Source organism: Gracilinanus agilis, chromosome 6 (genome assembly GCF_016433145.1).
Source record: "Gracilinanus agilis isolate LMUSP501 chromosome 6, AgileGrace, whole genome shotgun sequence".
In the NCBI taxonomy this organism is placed as follows: Eukaryota; Metazoa; Chordata; class Mammalia; order Didelphimorphia; family Didelphidae; genus Gracilinanus; species Gracilinanus agilis.
Window position 1 is genome coordinate 29,020,854 of NC_058135.1, and position 15,667 is coordinate 29,036,520.

Genomic DNA, 15,667 nt, shown 5'->3' on the forward strand with positions numbered 1-15,667 from the left:
TATGCGGTAAGTCTGTGATGTCCTTAGTCAGCCCCCCGAGAACCTAGTGATTTCCCTGTGCTTGCTCCAACTCTGACTCTGGCACTGTAGGTGAAGTGGAGGAGGGGTGATCCCTTTTAGCATGGAAATGCCCAAACCCTGCCTATCTTCAAGGCTGCACCCTACAGATGAGCCCCTTCACTTGTCTGATGTTCGTTTTTGTCCTTTTGAGGCACTTTATATCTATAGCTGGTGGGGAAAGGAAGTTCTTGCATCTACTCTGTGGCCATTTTAGCCCGGAAGTCCTTGGTAAAAGTTTGACAGCTGGCTTTCTGGAAAAGCCCGTATTCAACATGCTTTTGAGTTTAATCAGCATTATTAACATTTTCTCCCTCACTTTGTTGTCTATATAAGCAGTAAAACAGTGACTTGAGCCCTGATTATAGCATTTTCTGATTTTCTGCTTATACTGAAGATTTAACAATGCTACCTGGAGCTGACTCCATATGATCCTTCAGCAAATTAGGACCTTCACCTGATATGCTGTAGGAAAAATAATCCAGATGACAGAAACATCTTAATAAACTTATACCAAAATAAATGCATTAAAATCAGAAATGCCACCACATTTTAATGGACTTTTAGGTCATGGCTCTCTGCAAAAACTGGGTATTGGATTTTAAAGTTTCAGTCAATGAGTAAAGGCAATATGGATTTTGTGATTTTTTTTTTTTTTTACTCTGGATATGAACTTGTCTAGTTAACCAATTTCTCTCTAAAGAAACTAAATATATTTGTGCCCCATTCAGATTATAGAAAAATGATAATTCAATAGTCGTTCATTCGGTTGATTTGTTAAATTCATTCAGCTCCTTTAATTACTTTTTCCTTTGCACTTTGCAGGCTGTTTTTGAGATGTAAGGTTAGGAATTGATACTGTAGCATTTGCCTATCACCTGATGTGAACTGAAATTCGTTTGTAGCAGTTGGGCCTAGTTAGAGTTTGATAAATGTAGACTTTCTTGAGACAGTTTATAACAAAAACCTACTTAATAAGTTAATAAAAGGATCATGGAAGGGAAGGAAAGGATAAATTCAGGATTGAGGATGTATTCCCTAATTCTATAAGAACTAAACATTTTTCCCAGTACCCCTCTGCCTCACAAAAGGCTCTCTTCTTGCTTGAGTTTTCTCAAACCTCACTTAAACTCCTTATCTCTGACTAATTCCCCAAAATCCAATCTTAGTAAGCTATACTAATTAATTATCTTCATATATATATATTTAAATTCACTGACTCCTTTACTTCTTCCAGATAGAGATCAATTCAATCTCTCTCTCACTCTTCCAGGAGTCAACTCTTTTCAGGGCCTGAGTTGGGCCTACTTCCCTCTTCAGTGACACAGAGAAAAAGCTGTCTCTCCTTACAGTTGATCTTCCACCACACTTTTCCTGAATTTCCAAATTTTCCTCCAACACCGTCACTAGCTATTCCAAGGTTTTTCAGAGAACATATCCAGCCAACCACCCTCAGAGTAGGCAAACTCCAAGAATGACAGTTATTTTCCCAACAGACCCTTAGGCTCCTGGCAAATTCTCTTAAGGAATTCATATGAAGATTCCAGCTGACTTCTTAAGGTAACCCTTCACTCTTCTTCCCCTATTTCTAGTTATCAAGATCCTAATTAGTCCAAGTACTTAATTATCTCTTATAGAGAATATAGGGTGTAGCTTTGAAATAAATGTTGATAATATAGATGGAAAGGTTTGTTTGCTTTTTGTTGGTATATAACTAAGTGACTAGGCTCTACAGGTCTGAGTAGGCCTGAGTTTCAGCTTGTAGGCCAAAACATGCTATCTGACTATTTCACAGTTTAGTAAACAGTAACAGAAGTTTATTTTATATTCAAGTAAAAGAGGAAGGATGAGGACCAGGGAAAAGAAGTCCCTAATCTCAAAATCTAGTTATTCCTCCCTCCTTTCTATGGGCTTCTCAGGAATCCATCTTCAAGTTCTTCAGGCTATACTTTCACTATTCTGATCTTTCTAAAAACCCAGACTAAGTAACTAATCTGAGCTGACTGTTCCTCAAATTAAAGGTAGTCATGGTTGAAGTTTGTCAGAGTAGGAAGGGTTGAAATCTTGATGAGCTCAGCCTATTAGGCAGAGGCCAAGATGGCTACAAGCCTCTTCTTCACAGACAAGTTTCTCTCACACATAGTCAGGATACTCTCAGGAAAACAGGAGCTTATAGGATCATAGGGAGATGGGGAAACAGGGATGGACAGAATCTATGGATCTTTGGATCTCTTGGAACACAAGAACCACCAGCTCTCAGGGACAGATAAGTAAACTTCCCTTAGGCCAAAACCATTCAGCCCACAGGAAGTTCTCCCTCTGCTTCTCTTGGGAAATAGGAAAAACCACCCCCAATGGTCTCCATGTGTCCCCTTTTAAGCATTCCTTCCATTCTAGAATAGGGTCCATAAAGTTCTGTACATGTGACTAGTCCCTCCTTTGCAAACCCTTGTCTTTGCCACTTTTTGTAATTTTGCAAAATCCTGTTTTCTTTCATTCCCCCTTACAGCTTGAATACATTTGCAATTCATAAGAACTGGGGATATCAGAAGATGTTGCCTATAGTGTAGATACATGCAGTGAATAGAATTCAGGGCTGTATGACCTTTGCCTCAGTTTCCTCAGCTGTAAAATGAGCTAGAGAAGGGAATGGCAAACCATCCCAGTATCTTTGCCAAGAACACCTCAAGTAGGTGGACATGACAAAAAATGACTGAACACCAAAAAAATTTTTTAAGTAATGTGTTTGGTTATTTGACCTCTTGATGTCTGAACCCTACTGATTGAACTCTAATATTTATCTGTATTTATGCTATATCTGGATACCTGCTAGTATCGATAACTCAAAAAATGACTGTAATCTATTTTAATTGTAAGCATTGGGATTTGAAATCTCTTGGAACTGTTGATCTGATTAGTTTATTGTCTGTGATCTTACTTTGATCCTAGTAAATGTGTTTATGCTAACAAATGAGTAATCCATAAAAAGTAAATGTAATGGATGCTAGCTGGGAGTGCTAAGGAGCATATCTATATTTAAGTTCATTTCAAGTAGATTTATATTGCTAGGAAGGTGTTGGCGCAGTCCTGTGGAGATAGATAGTGATCTATCTCTCCTATTACTCTATTTCTCTCCTATGAATAGGAAAGTCCCTTCTCTCCCCTGCCACATCAGACTACAACCCTGGTTATTATTCCTCCTAAATAATTCAAAGCAACAATGCATATATTGACCATTACAAAAAATGTCTGACTTTTACCCATGATCAAAAAGATTGGACGGAGTCTTGTCTCAGTGTATCTATGAAAGCTATATTGGCCTAGGCTTGCTGTATTTTCCCCATCTAGAATGGAGAGATACCCAAAGGTCATGGGAACAGAAAGATCTAGGCTGGAGGAGGAAAATAAGGCTAAAAGAGAGAAAACAAGGTTATAAAGTTTGAGAGAAGAGTCTAGAGACATGTGTACAGCCCAAAGTTGCACACACACTTTTGCCAGCTGCCTCCAGTCTGAATGTTACATCCATAATTTGGGGATGAAGCCATCCCAGGGAGGGAGAATTTTTTTGTTCCTTTGACCTGGTAAAACCCTCACTCTTCATGGAATACTATTATGTTATAAGGAATGATGGAGAGGATGATTTCAGAAAGAGCTGGAAAGACCTCCATGATGCAGAGTGTGAAATAAGCAGAACCAGGAGACCACTGTACACAGTAACTGAAATATTGTGGGATAATATATGTAAATAGACTCTGCTACTAATAGCAATACAATGATCCAGGAGAATTCTGAGGGTCTTATGAAAAAAGAATGTTATCCACTTCCAGATAAAGAACTGTTGAAGACAAAATGCAGATGAAAACATATAATTTATCCCTTGTTTATTTGGGTATATGATTTGGGATTTTGGTTTTATAAGATTATTCACTTAGAAAAATGAACAACACGGAAATATGTTTTGCATGGTAATACATGTATAACCCAGATTGGATTGTCTGCCAGCACTGGAAGGGAGAAGGGAAGGGAGGGAGATGAATTTGATCATTTAACTTAGGAAAACTTAGGTGAAAATTTGTTATTAAGATTAAAAAAAAAAGCCTCACCATTTAGCATGTTGGGACCCACGATAAACTTCTGCGAGGGTCAGAGAACAGCAAGGATAATTGATTGCTGATACAATATCTGACTGCAACTGTTTCTGAGTCTAATTTTTCATTCTTATTCTTAACATTTAACATAATAAAATAACAAATATAACCATAATAATAATAATAATAACATAATGATTTTCCTGCATCCTTGGGCAATTTTAGTAAAGGCATGATGAGTACCACTATAGTCCATAATGCTGAATCTGGAACCTGTAATCTTCACATAGACCAGCAATTGCACCAATGTGCATCTTCTTCCTATAGAGTAAATTCCTCTGATAATTGCAGATGCCCAAATGCCTTATGACAGTAGAGGTTAGAAAAATAAAAATCAAAACAGTTTCTTTTAAATAGTTGCTGTTTTCTGATTGTTTTATGTACTAGAGTTTAAATGTTGCCATTTGCTTGGGAATATTGATTGTACATTATGAAAACCATTTGCAGAAAACATGTGTACCTTTGTTCATGGATTGGTGTGGAGGCCTTATATTGATTCCATGAACCCCTTTGACTCATCCTCCCCTTTGAGCCTAAGGGTGATCTAGGCCAACCTGACTGTAACTTGCCTTATGGGAAGCCTATCAGTCAGGGTACATTGAATACGTTCTCTCCTTGACTGGGGCCACATCTGTGTTTGTTTCTCTTCCTAAGGACAATTTGCTCTTTTAAGTGATTCTTAAGGCCTTGGAACCAAGAACAATGCTAGGAGATTGTCTTCTTGCACAAGGGAGGAGAGTCCAGAGATATGTAGCCTAAAGTCATGTAAACACGTTTATTCCCATACCTTGTTATGAGAACTATGGAATGACATGTAAAACAAAGGCATAGAAAGGCACAGAAAAGATATTGATTTGTTCCAAATGTCCCTTCTGTGGTACCATAGTAAGTCCATAAAGGTGAAGAGGACAATTTCCCACCCCTGATCTGGGTGGTGAACTGGGACCATTGTAAATATGGAGGCTAATTTTATTCACATATCAAAATTTCATTCTTTTGAATATCTGTAGTTGTCGTAAATATGCATTCTGAAGGGGTGGAAGTCTGCCCTTGTGAAAAAGAGTTTGTCACAGTTAGTGAAAAAACCCCACTCTATAAAGAATTCATTCCTTGATTTGTTATTCCTCTATTAAATATGACAAACACCCACTTTATAGGACAAATTACAAAGGAAAAATGTAAGGCCCAGCAAATCCAACATTTTTACAGTCCAGATCACACAAAGTCCTAAGGAAAAATAGAATGACAAAATGGTCAAATAATACATACTGTAAAAAAGAATTCTTTATATCTTTTTAATTTAATGGGGGACCTGGAGGTCCTCTTACCATAGAGGTGTGTAGGGATTAACCAGCCCACAGTGATAGGAAGTAGAAACCATAGAGACAGGAAGGAGGAGGAAACAAAGAGACAGAAAGTGAGGTAGGAGAAGGTTATAAATGGGGCTGAGCGTAGGTTTTTTGGGCTGTCAGTTGCTGACAGTTAGTTGGGTGTCAATTGCAGACAGGGTTGGCAGTTGTGGGAAGTTGGCTGCTGGGCTTGAGTTGGTCATTGGGGGTTGATTCCTGGTGCTGTGGGTTGGTGATTAGTTGCTGGAATATAAAGATGGGCCTGAGCTTACTGAGAGGGCTTTTGGCTTTAGCCTTAAGGGGGCTTTTTTTGCCTTTTGGGTTTTTGGCTTTTGATTTGGGCTGTTAGGCTTTCTTTTTCCCTTCCTTGAACTTTTTGGAAGGTTGCTGATCTTTGTTGACAGACCTAATTGGGGTTGGATTAAATACTGATTGAGATGGTTTTGATTGAGTGGATTGCGTTGGAACTTTGTGGGGTGGTTATTAGTGGTAGTTATAGGTAAATATAGGCAGTTTTAGATAGTAATTACTGGCAGTTATTATAGATAGTTATAGGATAGCTATTTAGATATTAGGAAATTGATTTCTCTACCTCTTTCATATATTTCCCTCCTCTACTATATTCATTTTACTATATTTTACTATCTCTATTTTAATTAACCTAAATTGTTAACTGTTAAAAACTGCTAGAAGTTTTCTTTTCTCTGGCTTAAAGGGAGAATAATTTACAACTCTACTATATTCTTATTAAAACTTAAATTATTAAAAGCTGCTCTCTTATTTTGTTAAAACCCCTATTGTAACCCTTACAATACACATATAAGGGGCACATATAAGTATTGTAATGCAGGATTTATGCAAGATCTCTTGCATTTGCAAAATTACCCTAGGCAATCCTGGCAGTTAGGAGAATGGAACTCTGGCCCAGCAGGTGCCAGTCCCAGGAGATGACAGTTTGAGCTGGGACTATAAAAACCCCTGCAGAACAAACCTGGGGGTTCTGATTTCCTTGACCTCACCCAGATGCCCAGCTACCCCTGACTTCCCCTTGGAGACCCGGGGGGGGGGGGGGGGGGTTGAAGGGAGGTTGAGTTGTGGATTGTGGGCAGGATTTAGATTAGGGCAGCCTAGCAACAAGGACACCCCCAAACCAATTCATCGACTATATCTGTCCAGCTGGTGGACCAAACAACATCAGGGCAGTGTTAAACTATCTCTGGCTGAGGGCTGGTTCCCTCAGCCTGGCCTTACCTTCTAGGTCCATAGCCAACACTTCCCAGTCACCCCTAGCAACAGTCTCTCAAGAGCCCTAAACCCTCTTGCCTCAGTTTCCCCTTCTGATCCCAATCTCTCATGAGAACATATGTTGCTGACAATACAAAGGGATAATGTTCTTCAGGATACTGGTGAGGAGACAAATGTCACCTTTTAAGAATAGTACATATCTAAAATAGATAATTTTGACTACATTAAATTAAAAAGTTTCTGCTCAGAGTCAGTGCAACTAAGAATAAAAGGTAAACAACAAACGAAAAAATCTTTATAACAAGTCTCTCTGATAAAGGCTTAATTTCTCACATATAGAGAATTGAGTCAAATTCGTAAGAATACAAAGTATTCCCTAATTGACAAATGGTCAAAGGATATGAATAGGCAATTCTCAGAAGAAGAAATTAAAATTCTCTTTAGTCACATAAAAAATGTTCCAAATCACCAATGAGTAGAGAAATGCAAATCAAAACCACTGTGAGGTACTACCTCATACCACCAGACTGACCAACATGACAAAAAGAGAAAATGCTAAATGCTGGAAGAGGATGTGGAAAAGTTGAGACACTAATACACTATTGGTGGAACTGTGAACTGATACAACTATGCAATAAGGAACCATGCCCAAGGGCCATCAAACTGTGCATACCCTTTGACCCAGCAATACCACAACTAGATCTGTATCCCAAAGAGATTAAAGATAGGGGGAAAGAAACTACCTGTACAAAAATATTTATAGCAGCCCTTTTTGTCGTAGCAAAGATCTAGAAATGATGCAAAATGAAGTGAGCAGAGCCAGGAGAATATTGTGCACAATAACAATAATGAACTGTGAATGACTTTAACTATTATCAACAAGGGTCCAGGACAACCCCAAGACTCGTGACAAAAAAAGATATCCACCACCATAGAAGGAACAGAGTCTGAATGCAAATTGAAGCATGCCATTCTTTATTCATGAATTTTTCTTTAGTGTAAGCAATGTGTGGAAATATGTATTATATGTTGTTATGCGGAGAATTTGGGAAAGATGTTTGGTTAAAGGGGATTTTGGAAGGGAGGTTGTCAGGGACTTGCTAGGTAAATAATATGAGTTGCAGGTAAGATGGAATAGTGAGATTCAGGATATAATATGAGGCTGAAGTCAGGGAGTATAACACTGAAGGTAACAAAGATCTTCAGGGAGAGGAGGAATTAATCTAAACAGGCAAAGAGCAGCAGGGCTTATAGGCTAGGACTTAGACTAAAGACAAACTGGGGGAAATAGGCTGAATTGAAATTAACTACAGGCTTTAGTTAATTTCACAGGAAGGAACTTGTTTTGAAGTTACACCTTCCCTCAAGATGGATACCCGGCTTCCCTTCAAGCCCAGAGTATGTTGGTTCTATTCCTCTTCTTCCCTTACTAATTAACTGACAAAGTAACTAACAGGACTGTTTTAAATACAAAAGGGATTTATTGTCTTCTCAGGTTAAATTGTCAGGAAAAGTGGATTAAGGGAGCCCTAACAGTTGTTTAAAGAAACCTCAGGTGGGGGAAGGGAGGCAGAGATGGAGTTTGAGCAAGGTCCTGCCTTAACTCAGCTCTCAAGGTGATATTGAAATCAAAAAGGGAATATGATGATAACTACCTAACCTCTCTAGATAAAATACTGCAAGAGTATAGCTGAACCCTCACAGATTTAAAACTACTCTCTGATTCACTCTCCTTATTCACTCCTCATAGACATTTAGATAAGGGAAGGAAGGTAGGGAAATGAGGCAGGGTATGGAGATTCAAAGGGTTTATCTAAATTAACAATTCTCAAATAAACACTCCAAAGCTAGGCTAAATTTTCAATCTTTAGAAAGGAGAAGAAGCAGCTCAGCTGACCCTGGCTCTCTCCGCGAGGTCCCAGGTTCAACTGAAACTTTCCTTCAAGATTCTAAACTCCTAACTGATTTCAGAACTCAGCCAAAGCCTGTAAAAACTGTTCTGATCCCTCTTCTCTGTACTACAAATGCCCCTTTTCTTTTCAAAATGTGCAACTAGCACCATTTTAATAGTTACTAAAGTCTAAGGGATTACTACTCTTATACTAAGCTAAATTCTAACTAAGCTCTTATCCCTAAGTTTGCAAAATAAGAAAACGTTGCTATCTCTTAAACTATGCTAAAACTAACCTAAGCTAAACTAAGACAGGTTAAGGTAAAAGAATAGGAAAGGAATGGGGATTTCAGTTTTGCAAAAAAATTTTGAACAGAAAGGAAAACAAATTACATTATAAACATTCACAAACATTTTTAAGGCTTATTTTTGCTAACTAGAACAAAGTAATGAATTCTATCTGTGTATCTAACTAATTTTATGAACTAATCAGATAATATTAACTAAGAAAAAGTTTTGCAAATATTTTTGCAAATAAGCTTCTAAATTCTAGTTCACTTGCTAAAGTTAGTGTATGAATAGGTTAGTACACTTATGCCTATGTTAGAAATGTTAGTAATAATAAGTAAGACTATATTTTTTTGTAAGTCTATTGGTTAAACCATAGACCTTTGCTATGTACAATATTTACAAAGAAAATTTTAGGAAAATCTGGCCTTGTACTAACTTACTAAACTAACTAAACTATCCCTGTGTGTTAGTAAAACTTATTGCTAATGCTTAGTAAGCAAAATTACATATTTATATGACATGTCAGGTGATTTGAGTAGAAGGTATGTGAACCAAAGAGGAAAATTGTGCTAAGGCAGACAAGTTCTTCTCTCTTAAGTGTAAGTTTATGTAAATGTGAAGTCAGGAAAATGTTTTATGTGTTGTCTAGTGATTTATCCGTGTAATGATGTGTTACATACTTACTCCACCGGAATTCTTTTGCAATTAGCATGTACTGCTTGGATGGAATCTAGTGTTGTGTGCAGTGAGAATTCTGTTGGGTATAAGTTATCTCTTTCCAAATACATGTATCCAACGCTGATCTGATGTTCCTCTTCACAGTGTGGATGTCCTTACGATTGATGTATTTGGTCACGGATGTCTTTGTAGTTCTCAGGTTTGTTATCCTCCTGAAGATCTGTGAAGTCAGCAACGCCTCACTTATGTTTGATGCACCAGTGCTTGTCACCTTCTGACTTGGGTCAGGAACAAATTTTAAATGTCTATCAAATATGATTATTTTCTCTTCTTCTTTTCTTTTGTGATTTTAATAAAGATGATTATAGGTAACAAAAAAAATGTTTGTGATTAAGTCTTTGTGCTTTCATTCATTCGTCCTCATCAGTTTCTAGATCTGGTATTGATTGCAAATCAAATGTTGTGTCTTCTTTCATTGGTTCTTTTCCATTGTCATAATTATTTACAGATGATTCTTCTAAGTGATTGAGATTGGGATAATCATTTGGGTGTAAAATTTGATTGTTTACTGTCTCTTGGTCTACTTCTGATACTGATTCATGGTCTGATTGTTGTTCTAATTGCTGCTCTGTTTCTATGGTCTTATGTATAGATTTTGGATTTTCTGAGGACTTGCTTGATTGATCAGTTGGTGCTAATTGATCTTTGTGTTGTATATTTTCTGGGTCTTGTGGTTGTTGTTGGGACATGTCTTTTGCTGGCTTGACATGAGTGACATGGAACCAAGGATCCTTCCCTTCAATTTTGATTGCACTTGGAGTTGTTAAAATTATTTGGAAAGGTCCAAGCCACTTGGGTTCTAACACAGACTTCCTAGTGAAGTTTCTGGTGTAAACATAATCTCTGGGTTGGAAGTTGTGTAGATTAAAATCAAAAGGTACTCTTTGATGTACCAAGCCTAATTTGTGGAGTTGATTTAAACATTGCTTGAGCAATTTGATTTATTCATAGAGTTTGCCTAGGTGTGATAATTTGTGAATGCTTTGAGGTGCTTTGCCATGGAATGGTAGATGTCCATACAGCATTTCAAATGGTGAAATATGTGTGATGCTGTTGGGTTGGCTTCTAGGTGGAATAGTGCTAATGGTAATGCATCAGGCCATTTCATGTGAGATTCTGCACATAATTTTGCTACAAGATTTTTCAGAGATTTATTAACTTGTTCAATCTGTCCCCTGGACTGAGGTCTAAATATTGAGTGAAGATGTCTCTTAATTCCTAATGTTTCATAAACTGTAGCTAGAATCTTATTCGCGAAATGGGACCCAGAATCTGATGCAATATGTAATGGTATAGAGAATCTAGGTATTAATTCTCTCAGTAAGATTTTCACAACAAAAGCTGAGGTGTTATGCTTTGCTGGAAAAGCTTCTGGCCATTTAGTTAATCTATCCACTATTACTAAAGCATATCTATAACCTTTACTCCTTGGCATTGTGATGTAATCAATTTGTAAGCATTCAAATGGTGTGTACGCTAAAGGTTTTCCTCCCAGACTGAACTTTTGTGATTGTCTGGTTGTAATGCATACAAATTTTGCACCTCTGTGAAATTCTCATAGCAACTTCATATATGCCCCTTGCATTCCAATACCTATTTATAGAATCTGCCATGCCCAGACTTCCATAATGCCCTTTCTGGTGTAGTGCATTGCAAAAGGTGTAATATAGGGATTTAGGTAACATAGGTTTTCCATTTGCTCCTAACCAAACTCCGTTAACAAGGTATGTACTGTGATGTTTCTTCCAATCCTTCACTTCCTTTGGGGAATATGCATTTTTGAGATCTTCTTCCTCCACCGAAGATAAGTTCAGCATTGTAAGAGGTCCATACTTTGCTGCGTATTTGGCTGTTACGTCGGCACGTTTGTTCCCTAATTCCACTGGTCCTTGGATTTTTGTATGAGCTTTGCAATGGATGACTGACACTTGGGCTGGTAATTGGATTGCATCCAACAATTGATTCATTAAATTGCCATACGCTATTTGTTTGCCATTGGATGTAACAAAACCTCGATTTTTCCAGATTCTAGCAGAATGATGCACACTCGAAAAAGCATAACGAGAATTGGTAAAAATGTTAGCTTTGAGATTTTCTGCAATTTTTAGAGCGTGAATCAGACCGCCTAATTCTGCCCCTTGAGCATTCATGGTAAATGGTAATGATGAGTACCAAAGGGTCTCAGAGGCTGTCACTACGGCTGCTCCGATATATCTCTGATTGTCTACTATATATGACGATCCATCTGTGAATAAGGTAATATCGGGGTCTTTCATTGACTTATCGTCTAAATCAGGTCTTGTTTTATGCACAATGTTAAGTGCATCTTCACAGATGTGTAGACTTTCTCCTTCCAGAGGTAAATCTGGAATCAGAGTAGCAGGATTTAAGTTTCCGCACCGGTGAAAAGTTATATTTTCGCTAGCCAACAGGATTGCTTGGCATCTTGATAATCTTTGAGAAGTGAATGCCTACAAGTTGGTGTTTCTTAAAGTAGATTCCGCTTGGTGTTGGGAAAATACTTTCAGTTCACTCCCTAATACCAAGGATGAAGATTTTCTAATCATGATGGCTACAGCAGCTATGGCTTTTAAACAACTAGGCATACCACAAATCACTGAATCTAACTTAGAGCTGTAGTAAGCAACTGGTCTAAGTCTATTTCCAAATGTTTGTGTGAGAACACTGGAGGCTATCCCTTTGTCTTCATGTACATATAGTAGGAATGGTTTGTCATGATCAGGGATACCTAGGGCTGGAGCTGATAGAGTAAGTGATTTTAATTTCTCTAATGCATGGATATGTTCTTTATTCAGCTTTAACGATTCTGGAACTTCCTTCCTGGTTAGCTCTATCAGAAGTCTTGCAATGTGAGCATAACCTGGAATCCAGTTTCTGCAGAAGCTCTTTATTCCTATGATTGCCCTTAGTTGCTTCTTGGTCTTTGGCAAACTCAAATTTTGTATATCTTGTGTTCTCTTTTGGGAAATTCTTCTGGAGCCTTTCTCTAGGATGAATCCTAAATAATTTACTTTTTCCTTCATGAATTGAAGTTTTGATATGGAAATTTTATGGCCCCTTTTGCCTAGCTCTTTGATCAAGTGTACGCTATCAGTGTAACAGACTTCAGCGGATGCTGACATTAGCAGGATGTCATCAACATAATGTATCATTTTGCTGTCAAGGAATGTTATCGACTCAAGGTCTCTCTGCAGAATTTGGCAGAAGATTTGGTTTGCAAATCCCTGGGGCAAACGTGTCCAGAAGACAGATTTACCCTCCCAGGAGAAAGCGAACAGCTTCTGGCTGTCTCTGTGCAGGGGAACAGAGAAGTACGCAGAGCTCAGGTCCAGAACAGTAAACTAAGCAGCTTCAGGTGAAATGGCTGCAATGATTTGTGATGGACTTGGTACCACAGCATAGGTCTTTTGCACGTGGTTATTTATTGCTCTGAGATCTTGTACTAAACGCCATTGAGTCTTCCCATCAAGAGATAATTTTGCTTTCTTTATTGGCATGATTGGGGTATTGTATTGTGAAAATCCATATTTTAATATACCCTGCTTCAATAAACTCTCTATGATGGGTTTCTCTCCTTCTATCACTTCTTGACTAAGTCTGAACTGAGGAATTCTTGTAGGTAAGCCTTCTTTCACCTCTATCTTTACTGGTTCCGCTGATAATATCCTGCCCACCTTATTTGAATTTTTAGCCCACACATAATCTGGAATATCATCTGGAACCTCATAGATGTTATCAGTTGATTGGTATGATGGTTCCTCACTACATGTGTGTCTAAAAATAAAATGGGATGGTGTTTCAGAGATCTCTTGGGTATGTGTAAATAAATTTGTCCATCTGGTTGACACTGGATGGTTGCAGCCAATTTGCATAGAAGATCTCTTCCTACGAGGTTTGAAGGACATGCTGGCATCAATAGGAAGGTGTGTTCAAGAGTCAGAGGTCCAAATTTTAGCATTTTAACCTTTAGTTTTGGGACTTGTTGTGCTACCCCAGAAGCTCCTCTTACTCTTAAACTGCCTTGAAATTGACATCCTTCAGGTGGTTCTTGTAGTACGGAACAAGTTGCCCCCGTGTCCAGTAGTCCCTCATAGTGTACTCCCCCGATTTCTAGAGTAACTAAGGGTTCTCCACTGTCATTGGACTTTACTGGCACCAAGGGTAATAAAGAATCCTCAGTATTCTGTGTACACTTATCATTGATTCTGTGTTGCGTATGGTCTTTTGTCTCTAAACCCAAACTTCCTATAGCACCATTAGGCAAGTTCAGTTTAGAATCAGGATTACAGAAAGCAGGCTTAAAGAGCATACTCTCATTGAGAGCTTGTAAGTCATTGTCATTATTGCAGATTCCATGATGGCTTTCATTAAGGGCTTCAGAAATGAAAGTTTGATTTGCTTTATCTTCCACTCTGCTCTTTAAAGAACTGTCAAGCCTCAAATCAGCAATATTCCTTTCAGTAGTATCCAGGAATGTATGATAGTTAGATTGTGTTCCCTTCAACAATTCAGGTACAACTACTGATTCAAGAGCTGACTGATGCTCCCTATTTTGCCCTACTGTTTTTGTGACTGACAGATGATTTTTGTTATCAATCACAGCAACAGTCTCATTGATGTTATGCTTAGCCACACTGATTGCAGAAGAAGACAACTGTTCCCTATCTCTTCCCCAAAGTTTAGGATGAAATTCTGTAGCTAAGGGGTTGAGAAAGGTGGATTTTGCATTTCCTACACAGCTGCTATCATCTTTCCATTCAGTGGGTCATTTCTTTAAAATCAAGTTCTTGCCAACATCCAGACTTTTTTGCTCTTTAACCTCTAATTGTGACATTGTGTCTAAAGCAATTGAATGGGAAAGAATTGTTGCATCTAATTCCCCTGAAGTTACTGAAAGTGTTCCTTTCTGGAAACTTTGTAAATCCTCGACATAATGTTCTTTATCCAAGTTGCCCCTTTGCTTTATACTTGAAATAAAAAGAGGAATTTTAGTTTTTGATGATTCTAAACCATTTTGCAAAATCTCTCGATGTGAGTCTTTGCAATGGTCTGATTGACCTTCATGCTTCCCACCCAATGTGTGTGATATGGAATGAGAAAGTTGATCCCTTATATAATCATCCTCCTTAATGCCAAAGGTTTCTTTGGCATTTGCATTATCTCTTCCCATTGCTCATTATCTACCACAGACCTATGTGTATCCTCTGTGTAGATTACTTTAGACACTTTAGACTCTATTTTGCCCAGATTTCTCATTTTGCTTTCCTCATTTCTATTAGACTCTGCCACACCCAAATTACTCTGTACTACAATGTACAATCTATGTTATATTACCTAGCTTCTTTGGGACATGGGAGGGGTGGGAGGGAGAAGAGATAACATGGATTGCAAAATGTCAGAAAATGAAAATTGTTTGACATGTAACTTAGAAATAAATTACTAAAAAAAGAGTAGTACAAATCAGGGCAGTTAGGTGGCTCAGTAGATAAAGAGCTAGGTCTAGAGACAGTAGATTCTGGGTTCATATCTGGTCTTAGACACTTTGTAGTTGTGTGACCCTGGACAAGTCATTTAATGTCAATTGCCTAGCCCTTAGCACTCTTCTGCCTTGGCACAAAATAAGTCTTTCTGGCCACAAGTAAATAATTCCAACATACCTTTTATTCAGTTAGCTGTCACCACTCCAAGTTGCTGGGCAATGTTAATAAGGATTCTGAGAATATTGCCTGTAATATTGCAATTTTAATAATTCTTCTTAAAATTATAAACAAAATACTATTGTATTACTATTGTAAATACTATACTATTGTAAATACTATAAATCAATCCTTTGGAGCTAAATGTAGCTTTACTTTCAAAGAGATTGGCCAATGGGATTTAGGATTTTGATTTGCTTCTATTATGAAGTCCTTTGGTTCATACGTGGA